Genomic DNA, 13,719 nt, shown 5'->3' with positions numbered 1-13,719 from the left:
TCTTTCCATTTCTTAGTGTTCCCAGGTTGGCTCGAGGTTGGAGAACGTCAGAGGTAGCATCACACTATCAAGCCAATAACTTTGGAGTATTGATACATATGTTAGAAATATCAAGTGAGTGGCATGTATAGGGACTTAGTTCTATGACATGTGTTATTATGATTTGGCTAAATGTATTGGCATATATCGAGTTAATGCTGATTGTGTCTTAATAAATGATGTTTAATCACTAAAATTATGCCATGATTTGTGAGTTTGATGTGTATAAGATTGTAAGAATTTATGGGAAACATGAAGGCTTGGAGAATAGCCTAAGATTCAATTACACGGGATGAGACACGGCCGTGTATCTCAACCATCTGAGGGACACAGCCTAGTGACACAGGCGTGTGGCCTGGTCGTGTGGTTCAATTTAATTGTTGACGTCATAAACAGAGAGTTACACGGCCTGAGGACGTAGGTGTGTCGATAGTACACGGACGTGCCCCCGTGCCCACACTGGCATGTGACCCTGTTCTATGAAAAAAAAATATTCTAAGTTTTTCCAGAGCTTTTTGAAGTTTTCAGTTTAGTCCCAAACCCTTTCTAAAGTACATTTTGGGCTTCGTAAACCCAAATAAGGGACTATGTGCATTTGATTGAATGTTTTGAAATATGAATGAAATTTTAAGGCCCGATTTGCATGATTGTTTGTATTTAAGTCCGGTAATGCCTCATACCCTGTCCCAGCGTAGGACACGGGTAAGGGTGTTACACAACATCATACATTATTTCCATTTCCTACTAACCATATCAAATTATCATAAAGAAAAAGTCATACCTTGGAACTAGATTTCCACAAAAAAAGAACTTCTACTCTGTAAAATGCATTCTAGTACTCTATCCTTAACACCATACTTTCCTCGAAGAACCTGAACCCATAAGGCCTTAGTTTTGGTGACAAGATTGAAGCCAAGTTTCATCATTCAAGCTGAATTCTAATCACTGAGATGTTGAAAGCCAAACCCTCCAAATGATCTAGGTTGACAAATAGCATCCCAACTCACTAATGTTGTTTTCCTACTGCCACCAGAAGAACCCCAAATAAAATGTCTCACCAAACCTTCAATTTCATCACACACACCTTTTGGGACCATTAAAGACTCCACGAGGTAGCTAGAAATGGATAAAAGGACCAATTGTGCAAGAGTAACCATTCTCGTGAAAGAGAGTTTCTTAGCCTCTGAACTGGAGAGCTTTTTCCGAATCTTATCTATCACAAAACTTAGTGTACCTTTGGTAATTCTGTGGTGAAGAAGAGGGACTCCCAAATAATTCCCAAAGTCATGGACAAGTTAAAAACTGAGCAGGTCTGTAATCTTCCCCACTAAATCCTCCTTGACCCCTGTAAAGAAAAAAACATTAGTCTTATGAGAGTTTACTTTGTACATTGAATACCCACAAAAACTCCCAATGAAGTCGTTAAGAAGTTCGCTATGCTTCAAGTCTGCTCTACTAAATATCACAAGGTCATCTAAAAAGAATAAGTGGATAGAGCAGGCCCCTTATGAGATAAGAAAATGGGATTCCACTCCCTAGAAGAGATGGTCGAATACAATACAGACAAATATGGGAAGAAAGGGCGACATTATGGCCTATATTAGGAAATTAGGAATAGCTGGAGCTCTAAGAGAAGCTTCCACAAAATCCCACTAAACTCTATTGTAAGCTTTTTCCAAATCAATTTTGACTGCCATCCATTCCACAGTACCCTTACTTCTCATAGTATGCAGAACTGTAACACCCCTCACCCGTACCCGACGCCGGGATAGGGTTCGAGCCATTACCAGGACTTTACATTTTGAAACGTACCAAATTGGGTCACCAAGTTTTACTCAAATTTTAAGTTTTTCATCCAAGAACAACTCGTCCCTTATATAGGCCTTCGAGGCCTATAACATACCTAGAGGCAGTGCGGGACAAATTCAGGTATGTTCGATAAACCTTGGGCTCCTTAAGAAATTTTCCTTATTATAAAGTGTCACACGCCTGTGTAGGTGGGCTGTGTGGACTCACACGCCTATGTGACTTGGAGCATGCCCATGCCCTTCAGTCGTGGGAAACACTGACTTATCAACATGGCCATGGCACACACCCGTGCTGCCTGCCCGTGGACAACACTGTCTTTTTAACACGGCCATGGTGCATGCCTTTTGTGGCCTACCCGTGTACAACTTTGAGCTAAAATTTTAAGTGCAGGGTGTGACAGCCCTAATTTGACCCTAGTCGGAATGTGGTTTCGGGACCACAAAACCGAGTCATAAAATTTAGTTAAAATTTTATTTGCATATCTTATATGTGTGATAGTACTTGTATAAAAATTTGATGTTTTAATTTTATCTTAGGAATGTGAATTTTGCTTGAAAGGATCTAGTTGAGAGACTTAGAAAATTATGATAGGTAAATAAGTAAGGACCAAATAGTATTAAAATAGGAAAGTTTGGGTTTGCATGTCAAAGTGCCCAATTCATGTTAAGTGGCCGGCCAAGCATGGTTCCATTCCTCCAAGTTTATGTTGTTTATTATTTAATATTGGTAAGTAAATTAGAATAAATTAAAGAAAGGAATTAAAAAGGAAAAAGATGAATAAAATAAGGGAGGAAGAAGGAGTGTTCATCCTTTTCCTTGTTACAATTGCCGTGAGTAAAGAAAACAAAGGTGAAGGAAGGCTCATCTTCCATCTTCTTCATTTGCCGAAATTGAGAAAGGAAAGATTGAAACAAAAAAAAAAAACCAAGGCATTCGGCCATGGCTATTTCAATGGAAAGGTATGCGTTGTGATTTTTATTCTAATTGATATTGAGATTTAGTTGATATGGGTATAGTCTAGTTAACCCATGGCAAAATTCATGGATTCATTGTTGGGAGAAAAGAATGGAAGTTGCCGTATGTATGGGTATGTATGTACTTTGGAAAGGAGATTTTTGTGTCATTGAGTTCTTGTTGTTATGTGTGTATGTGCATGAGTATTTGGCCATGCTATAGAATTCATGTTGCAAAATGATTAATGCTTAACGTGATATATAATTGTACTTGTGAATGAACTTGAGAATATCTAAATTATTGGTTGGAGGTGCCAAATGTGGTCTTGGATGAGTTTTAAAGAATAAAAATTTAGGTGACTAGAGGTCAAGGACATTCGGTCAAAGGCTTGTGTGCTAGCAAAATCGGCCTAAATGTCGTTTTGATGTGTTAAATTGAGTAAGCTAGATGTTGGAACACATAAGGATTCGGCCTTCTAAAACAATAGAGATAAGTGTATGAAAGGCTAAGTTTAAGTAGTAAGGCCGAATAGGTTGTAGATAAGGCACTTGTGAGTTCTTGGCCAAGCAATTGACAAATTAAATTAGAGTTCTTGTGACGTATAATGTCAAGTCTAACTTGGTATATTTGGCCACCTAATTAAGTACATCGGTGGTGTTGAATGTAATCTTACACATTCGGCCATATGGGGTAAAATGGGTCGAGTGTTCATGAGATGAAATTTTGTGATTTGATGAATTATAGGTGATAGTATAGATATACATATTCGGCCATCACTTGGGAGCTTATGTGATGTTGAGTTTAAAATTAGCAAGGTGATTGCCGAATGTACAAGTATGCATATGCATGTGTGATTAGATTATTGAAAGTATGGTAATTGCATAAGGTTATTAGCCGAATAGCTAAGAACATGAGGTAGCAAGATAAAAATTTTACCATGCCATTCCGTATGTCATAAAATCATTAAAATGTGAATACCAATATATGTAGCAAAGCGGTTGAATGAGTTAATTTATTTGTTTAAGCTCAAGATCCTAAAGGAGAGGCGTCCAACAAGGGGAAATCGAAGGTCATCGAGTAGCCGACTTGGAATTATTTTACCCAACATAAGGTAAGTCACCAAGCATATATTTTGTATTGATCTAAATAGACATAATGTCTATGTAATTATGCCGAATGGAATGATAAATTTATATACATGTATGCATGTGGTGATGAAAGTGTTGAATGAAAAGAAAAGAGGTGAGATGTATTGAGTTGTTGATCTCGGCACTAAGTGTGCGGGTATAAACATTTATGATCATGAGATTGGCACTAAGTGTGCGGGTTTAAATTGTACAGCACTAAGTATGCGAGTTTGATTATATAGCACTAAGTGTGCGAGTTGATTATATAGCACTGAGTGTGCGGACTTAATATATATTTTTGAATCACTATGGACACTAAGTGTGCAACATTATTGAGTTGATCACGGACAGCGGATCGGGTAAGTACCTTGAGTTCATGGCTAATAGGCGCTATGTTTATATTTGGAGTTGAGCTTGGTAAGTTTGAACCTATGTGACAATTATAATTGAAGTCACGTACATAAGATTTATCGTGGAATAGGTGAAAGGTCGTTTAGTTGTATGATTGTAATGAAAATAAAATGATGTATGAAAATGCCTCAAATATCCTATTGATTAGTATATGGAATGTGAATGCATGACTTGGTATGAGATTGAACCGATAGGTCTAAGGAACTATGGTATGGTTTGGTATGGATGGAGTAACTAGCCTCGTTCCATTTTGTTTCCTCTTGTGATAATGTTATTAATGGATGGTAGTGCATTGCTTATGACTTACTGAGTTATATACTCACTCGGTGTTTCCTTGTCACCTATTTTAGGTTTCTTGGACTCGTCTCTTTTTGCGTGATCGGGCCGTCATCGAAGTCATCAAACCGGCTAGCAACTTTTGGTATCTTCTTTTTAGTCGGTCTAGGAGAACATTTCGGCATGTATAGGCTAATATGTTTTGTTGAAATTTGGTATGTAAACTTTTAGCCATGCGAAAATGGCATAAACGTTCGGTTGGATTTGGTTCTATAATGTTAGGTCGTAAGTCTTGGTAATTCGATTTTTATGCCATATGTCATGGTTGATTATTTTTGGTGTTAAAATTCATGATATGGCAATAGTGTAGTAGGGAGATGTTTGACAATGATTAGCCTTTGGCATGGCTAGTCATGATCATAATTTGTGATATGTATGATGAATTACTAGTTAGATCAAGGAGAAATCACGAAATAGGCATAGTTGCTTTAGTAACAGATGCTGGCAGCAGCAGTGACGTGAGATTGAAAAATCACTAAAAATAGTAGGAGTGGAATTAATTAATGAATAAATTATGTAATCGAAGCTCGATGAGTCTATTTTCATATAGAAGAAACGAAACGACCATATGAGCTGTATGTTAGGAGATAATTAACCTCTTGTGAAACAGGGCCAGAACGATTTCTGGATTCCCTGTTCCGACTTTGGAAATTCATTATAAATTAACCAGAGATAATTAGAAGTCATGCCATATGTGCACAGATTCCCCTTTGAGTATAGTTTCTATAGAAACAAACGACATCAGTAATGATGTGACAGCCCAAAGTTGACCCTAGTCGGGAAGTGGTTTCGGGACCGCTAAACCGAGTCACCGAAATGTTTGAATGTGATACTTATTGTCTAGAATATGTAATTATGAATGTGTGAAAATTTCAAGCTTCAATTTGGTTGATTTCATGTGAATTTAGTCAATAGGACGTATGTGAGAAAATTCTAAAATGTGATAGGTCAATGTGTGAGACCTATTAGTGCATGTGGACAAAGGGGGACTTGCATGTCAATTCCCCCCTACTAGTAGTGGCCGGCCATGACAAGCATGGTAGACCAAGTTTGATGGCCAAGACATGTCATAGACATGTTTTGTTGGTGCATCATGGGTGGAAAAAATAAAATAATAGGCATGGAAATTAAATAATGAAAAGGAGTATGATGAATACACAAAAAAAAATGTGTAGTTGATTCTTTCCCCCCCATTGCCGTGAGCTAAAGAAAAGAGAGGAGAAGATCTTTGTTCATCCTTTTCTCACCTTCATTTAGCCTAAATTAGAAAGAAAAACAAAGAAAAAATTTTCTCATCCTTTGGTTCATCCTTGGCCAAAAATTTTAAGGAGGAAAGAAGAAGAAAGGTGAAGAGATTCGGCCATGCATGTAGCTAGGCTAAGGTATGTTTGATGATGTTCCATGAGATGCATGCATGTTTTAGTTGTTAGCTTGAGTTCTACCTAGCCCATGGTCTAAATCTTGCTATGTGATGGAATTGGCACTTGACCATGGATGCATCATTCTTGGTTGGTGTTTGATGTTGTGGTGATGAGGCATGAGGATGAGTTAAGATTCGGCCTAGGTGGAGGTTGTGTTAATGCCATTGCATGCAAAATATGAAGCTTGTTAATGATGCATGTGATGATGGCTTGATGATTCTTGAACCTCCTTTTTAGCATTTTTGTGTGAGCACATATGTGCATTGGTTGCTAAATGGAGAAGAATCGGCTAGCAAGATGTGTGCTAAGGCCGAATGTAACTTTGCATGTTAATGAGCAATGCATGTGTTAAATTGATGAAAAGGGGGAGGATGCTTTACTAGTGTGTATATGTGTGTATTAAGTGTTGAAATCGACCCCAAAAATAGACATGCATATTCGGCCAAGGGGAAAGAAATTAGCTAATATGTTGTGTTGATGCATGATTTTTGCATGTATGAGACTTTAATGTCTAATGTATAAATATGGGCTAAGTGCCTTGTGTTCATCTTTTTGATGCCTAAATGATGAAATCAATTTATTTGTTTAATTAAGCTCAAGAGCAAAGGGGAAGTAAATCCGATAAAGGGAAGGAAAAAGTGGTTGAATAGCTAGCGGAATCGTTCGACAACACCCGAGGTAAGTTCTTGAGTAAGAGAGCTTAAATTACGATGTGATTAAATCATGCTCTATGTGTGGCTATTGAGCCGAATGTGCAAGGACGATATGTGCCTTGTGTTTGAGTTTCGCAAATGAAAATGAAATATGAATGTGCCATGAATTATTGTTAGATGTGCATGATTAATTGAATGCTGTCCGGGCTAAGTCCCGAAGGCTTTGTGCTAAGTGAATATATCCGGACTAAGATCCGAAGGCATTTGTGCGAGATACAAATTCTGGGTTAATCCCCGAAGGCCTTTGTGCGAGATACTAAATCCGGGTTAAGTCCCGAAGGCATTGTGCGAGTTATTAAATCCGGGTTATGTCCCGAAGGCATTGTGTGAGTTACTAAAACCGGGTATGTCCCGAAGGCATTTGAACGAGGAGCTATATCCGGTTAAATCCCGAAGGTACGTGATTTGGTAATGAATGAGCTTGCTGTAAAATTCCAGCAATACTTGAAAAACATCCCAATATGGGGATATGTTACGTATGTGTTGAATTTAATCGAGCCCTTACAAATAAATGTTGCTCTGTTGATAAACGAGCTACCGGCCTTCGGCTAAGTTAGTCTATTGTGTATGTACATAAGGGTTGTTAATGTTGTGAAGCAAGTTTGATATCGGTAAATTGCGTATTATGAAATATTCCGTTTAGCTAAATGTGTGTTATTCTTTGTTTATGCTGGAATTCCTTGCTCAAAACTTACTAAGCATAAATTGCTTACTCGTTACACTGCTCCTCTGTTTTATAGATTTTTGGTTCTCCAGCTATCGGACTCGGGATCTTGAAGTCAAGTCGCCCACACTATCAAAGGCTCTTTTGGGTACTATTTTGGTTGAATTTTGATATGGCATGTATAGGACTACCCATTGTTGTTTTTCGAGTACTTTATGAAATGTATAAGTGTACAGCCATGCGAAAATGGCTTGTAGAAGTGGAGTATGGCATTAGACCATTCGTGTTTATGAATGTATAGATGGTTTCATGATGTAACTATAGTTGGAATGGAAGTGTTGAGCAAATGATCAGCCATTGGAATGGCTAAGTATGATCATATGTGGGCATATGTATGACAAGGCCCTAGTTGGTCCATGAAACCCCGAAAATAGGTAAGGTTTACTTTGAAAACAGAGGCTGACAGCAGCAGTGGTGTGGATTGGAAAAATCACAAGAATTCGTAGGAGTGGAATTAAATAGTGAATAAATTATGTAATCGAACCTTGATGAATCTACTTTCATATGAAAGTAACGAAACAATCATATGAACAGTACAGTAAGAGATATCCGGGTTCTTGTGGAACAGGGCCAGAACAGTTTCTGGATTCCCTGTTCCGACTTTGGAAATTCACTATAAATTGACCAGAGATAATTAGGGGTCATACCATATATGTATGGATTCCTCTCTGAGTCTAGTTTCCATAGAAACAAACGGCATCAGTATTGAAGCTCTGTGAGAGAGATATCCAAGTCGTAATGGGAAAAGGTCAGTGTATCGACCCCTGTAACATGGGAGACTTTGACTAATAAACTGTACTAATTGGCCCGACCAAAAATTCTAGAAAAAATACATAGGTGGGGACATGAGTCTAGTTTCAGGGAAAAATCACAAAACTGATTTTCGAGTTGTGAAACTCAAGATATGATTTTTGAAGCAACTAGTACTCAGACTAGGCAGTGTCTGGAAAAATTTTTCAAAGTTTGTTAACATCTCGTGTCCGACTCCGGTGTCGGTCTCGGGTTGGGGTGTTACATTAAATTGGTATCAGAGCTATGGTTTAGTTGATTCTAGGACTACCGTAATGTGTTGGGTCTAGCTATACATGCCATTTTATGTGATTACTTGATATGTGGTGATTTCTGACAATTGTAAATGTGTTTATAGTAATGGATCCCGATCGTGACCGAGAGGTAGCTGATGATCTTGAGAGTGTAGCGCCTGCTCCCGCACAAGGGACAGTGCCGGCAGACTCTTAACCTAATGCTAGTAATCCGAATGATGAAGCTAGACAAGCATTCTATAGCGTGATGAATGATTGGTTCAACCAATACATTCGAACTAATATGGCTGTTCCACAACCTCCATTCCCGACAAATACTACCCCCGCACCTACAATACCACCGGTAACAGACCAAATAAGGTCAAATAAGCCCCCAGTTGACAGAATCCGAAAACATGGGGCTACTGAATTTAAGGCTATGGATAGCGTGATGCCGAGCAAGCTGAATTTTGGCTGGACAACACTATCCGGGTACTCGATGAGCTATCTTGTACACCCGATGAATGCCTAAAGTGTGCTATCTCCTTGCTACGTGATTCTGCCTACTAGTGGTGGAGTACTCTGACTTCTGTTGTGCCCCGAGAGCAAGTAACTTGGGAGTTTTTCCAAACTGAGTTTCGGAAAAAGTATATCAGTCAGAGATTTGTTGATCAAAAACGGAAGGAATTTCTTGAGCTTAAGCAAGGCTCCATGTCGGTTACTGATTACGAGCGAAAATTTGTTAGACTTAGCAAATACGCTCGGGAATGTGTTTCGTCTGAAGCTATTATGTGTAAACGCTTCGAGGATGGGCTGAATGAAGATATAAAAATGTTCGTTGGCGTTCTTGAAATACGAGAGTTCGTGGTACTTGTTGAACGAGCTTGTAAAGCCGAAGAGCTTAGAAAAGAAAAGCAAAGAGTTGATGAGGGAACTGGAGAGTTTCGTAAAAGATCCTCGGGAAGGTCTCTTCAACAGACATCGAAGAGATTTCGAGATGATGCGGGCCAGTTTAGAGGCACTTCGGGCCTTTTTAGACGAGATCGTGATCGACCCCCTGTGGGTACACGAGGCACTTCGGTCGCCAGTGTTGGGAATGAACGTCGAGATAGAACGAAATGTCAATATTGCGGTAAATGGCATTCGGGGAGTTGTAGATTCCCTGACCGCTCCTGTTACAAGTGCGGATCAGTTGACCACTTCATTAAAGATTGCCCGAGGTTGTTTGAACAGAATGAAAATCAGAGTGGGAAACCGGGTGCTACCACTGCTCGAGGTAGACCATCTGGAAATACGGGCAACGCTAGTGGTGGTCAGAGAGGATCTAGAGATGATATAACCAGATCCGAAGCTCGTGCGCCTGCTAGAGCTTATGCTATACGTGCCCGCGAGGATGCTTCTTCGCCTGATGTTATTACCGATACATTCACTCTCTTTGATACTAATGTAATTGCTTTGATTGACCCCGGTTCTACTCATTCTTACATATGTGAAACCTTAGCATCCAGTAAGACTTTACCTATTGAGTCTACTGAGTTTGTAATTCGGGTGTCAAATCCCTTGGGTCATTACGTGCTTGTCGACAAAGTGTGTGAGAAATGTCCCCTGGAAATTCGAGGTTCCTGTTTTCCGGCGGACTTGATGCTTTTGCCGTTTGATGAATTTGATGTTATCCTTGGTTTGGATTGGTTGACCGCGCATGATGCGATTGTGAATTGCAAGAGCAAGACTATTGATTTGAGGTGCGCAAATAACGAAGTAGTCTGAATTGAGTCTGCGGACTTGGAGGGGATGCCAGCTGTAATATCAGTAATGTTGGCACAGAAATATGTAAGAAAAGGGTGCGAAGCATACCTTGCGTATGTACTTGATGACAAAGAATTAGAAAAGAAACCCGAATCTGTGCCGGTGGTTTGTGAATACCCGGATGTTTTTCCGGAAGAATTGCTGGGTTTACCACCTGTTCGGGAGATAGAGTTTGGTATTGAGCTTGCACCTAGGACTACGCCGATTTCGATAGCCCCATATCATATAGCACCAACCGAGTTAAAAGAGTTAAAAGCTCAGTTGCAAGAATTGACGGATAGAGGTTTTGCTCGACCAAGCTTCTCACCTTGGGGTGCACCAGTATTGTTCGTGAAGAAGAAGGACGGAACCATGAGGTTGTGTATTGACTATCGTCAACTGAATAAAGTGACGATAAAGAATAAATATCCGTTGCCGCGCATCGAATATTTGTTCGACCAACTGAAGGGAGCCACAGTGTTCTCGAAAATAGATTTGAGATCGGGCTATTATCAGTTGCGAATTCGAGAATCGGACATACCAAAAACTGCCTTAGAACGAGATATGGTCACTATGAATTCTTAGTGATGCCGTTTGGGCTCACTAATGCCCCTGCGGTATTTATGGATTTGATGAATCGGATCTTCAGACCATATTTGGATCGGTTCGTAGTTGTGTTCATTGATGACATTTTGGTCTATTCAAGAGATGAGACCGAACATGCTGAGCATCTGAGGCTAGTGCTGCAAATTTTGCGGGAAAAGCAGTTATATGCTAAGTTCAGTAAGTGTGAGTTCTGGTTAAGAGAGGTTAGCTTCTTGGGTCATGTGGTATCTGCGTCGGGTATTCGAGTTGACCCGAACAAAATTTCAGCCATACTTGACTGGAAACCTCCGAGAAATATTACTGAAGTTCGGAGCTTTTTGGGACTCGCCGGTTATTACCGACGATTTGTGAAATGTTTCTCGATGATAGCCACACCAATGACGAAGCTACTTCAAAAGGATGTTAAGTTCGAGTAGACGGAGAAATGTCAGAAAAGTTTCGACCAACTGAAAACTCATTTGACTGAAGCTCCAATTTTGGTGCAACCCGAATCAGGTAAAGAGTTTGTCATTTATAGTGACGCATCCCTACTTGGGTTGGGTTGCGTATTGATGCAAGAAGGTCGAGTCGTGGCCTATGCGTCAAGACAATTGAAGCCACACGAGAGGAATTATCCGACCCATGATCTCGAACTAGCTGCCATCGTGTTTGCTTTAAAAATATGGCGACATTATCTATTTGGTGAGAAGTGCCATGTATTTTCGGATCACAAAAGTCTCAAATATTTGATGACTCAACGAGACTTGAATCTGCGACAAAGACGTTGGCTTGAGTTGTTGAAAGATTACGAGCTTGTCATTGATTACCACCCGGGAAAGGCTAACGTGGTTGCGGACGCCTTAAGCCGGAAGTCATTGTTTGCTTTACGAGCGATGAACGTGCATTTGTCTGTTCTACCAGACAATGTGTTAGTAGCTGAATTAAAAGCTAAACCATTATTGACTCACCAAATTCGTGAAGCTCAGAAAGTCGATGATGAATTGGTTGCAAAACGGGCTAAGTGTTTTCGAACGAGGAATCGGAGTTTCAAATTGATGATGATGATTGTTTGAGGTTCAGAAATCGTTTGTGTGTTCCAAGGAATTCGGAACTCATTTCGATGATTCTGAACGAAGCCCATTGTAGCCAAATGTCAATTCACCCGGGGAGTACGAAAATGTACAACGATTTGAAACGTCAATTTTGGTGGCATGATATGAAACGGGACATCTCCGACTTTGTTTCGAGATGTTTAATATGTCAACAAGTGAAAGCGGAACATCAAGTGCCTTCAGGATTACTCCAGCCGATCATGATACCCGAGTGGAAGTGGGATCGAGTCACAATGGACTTTGTGTCTGGACTGCCATTGTCAGCAAGTAAGAAGGATGCGATTTGGGTTGTTGTTGATAGGCTGACTAAGTCGGCTCATTTCATCCCCGTACGTACGGATTTTTCATTGGATAAACTAGCTGAATTGTACGTTTCTCAAATTGTGAGATTACACGGGGTACCTGTTTCTATCGTGTCGGATAGAGATCCGAGATTCACCTCACGATTTTGGAAGAAATTGCAAGAAGCTCTGGGTACCAAGCTGCATTTTAGCACTGCTTTTCACCCCCAAACCGATGGTCAATCCGAGCGGATAATTCAGATACTTGAGGATATGTTGAGATGTTGCATCCTCGAGTTCAGTAGTTCATGGGAACGGTATTTACCTTTGATTGAATTCGCTTACAACAATAGTTTTCAATCAAGTATTAAGATGGCACCTTACGAGGCTTTGTACGGTCGTAAATGCTGTACACCATTGTTTTGGACCGAGCTCGGTGAAAGTAAAATTTTCGGAGTTGATTTGATTAAAGATGCTGAACAGAAAGTAAAGGTAATCCGTGAAAGTCTAAAGGTAGCCACGGATCGTCAGAAGTCGTACGCAGATTTGAAACGAAAAGACATCGAGTATCAGGTGGGAGACAAAGTGTTCCTTAAGGTTTCACCTTGGAAAAAGATACTCAGGTTCGGCCGTAAGGGCAAGTTGAGCCCAAGATTCATTGGGCCGTACGAAATCTCTGAACGAGTTGGTCCGGTTGCGTATAGATTGATTTTACCCCCGGAGCTTGAAAAGATTCATGACGTCTTTCATGTTTCGATGCTTCGACGCTATCGATCTGATCCATCGCATATAATTAGCCCATCAGAGGTTGAAATTCAAGTCGACATGAGCTATGAAGAAGAACCGATGCGTATCCTAGCTCGTGAAGTGAAGGAGTTGCGAAACAAAAGAGTTCCGCTAGTAAAGGTGTTATGGCTCAAACACGGGATCGAGGAAGCTACTTGAGAGACCGAGAGCTCGATGAAAGAACGATACCCAAACCTATTTACCGGTAAGATTTTCGGGGACGAAAATTTCTTAAGTGGGGGAGAGTTGTGACAGCCCAAAGTTGACCCTAGTCGGGAAGTGGTTTCGGGACCGCTAAACCGAGTCACCGAAATGTTTGAATGTGATACTTGTTGTCTAGAATATGTAATTATGAATGTGTGAAAATTTCAAGCTTCAATTTGGTTGATTTCATGTGAATTTAGTCAATAGGACGTATGTGAGAAAATTCTAAAATGTGATAGGTCAATGTGTGAGGACCTATTAGTGTATGTGGACAAAGGGGGGACTTGCATGTCAAATTCCCCCCTACTAGTAGTGGCCGGCCATGACAAGCATGGTAGACCAAGTTTGATAGCCAAGACATGTCATAGACATGTTTTGTTGGTGCATCATGGGTGGAAAAAAATAAAATA

Source organism: Gossypium hirsutum, chromosome D06, assembly GCF_007990345.1.
Source record: "Gossypium hirsutum isolate 1008001.06 chromosome D06, Gossypium_hirsutum_v2.1, whole genome shotgun sequence".
NCBI classification, from domain to species: Eukaryota; Viridiplantae; Streptophyta; class Magnoliopsida; order Malvales; family Malvaceae; genus Gossypium; species Gossypium hirsutum.
This window is presented reverse-complemented; position numbering follows the sequence as displayed.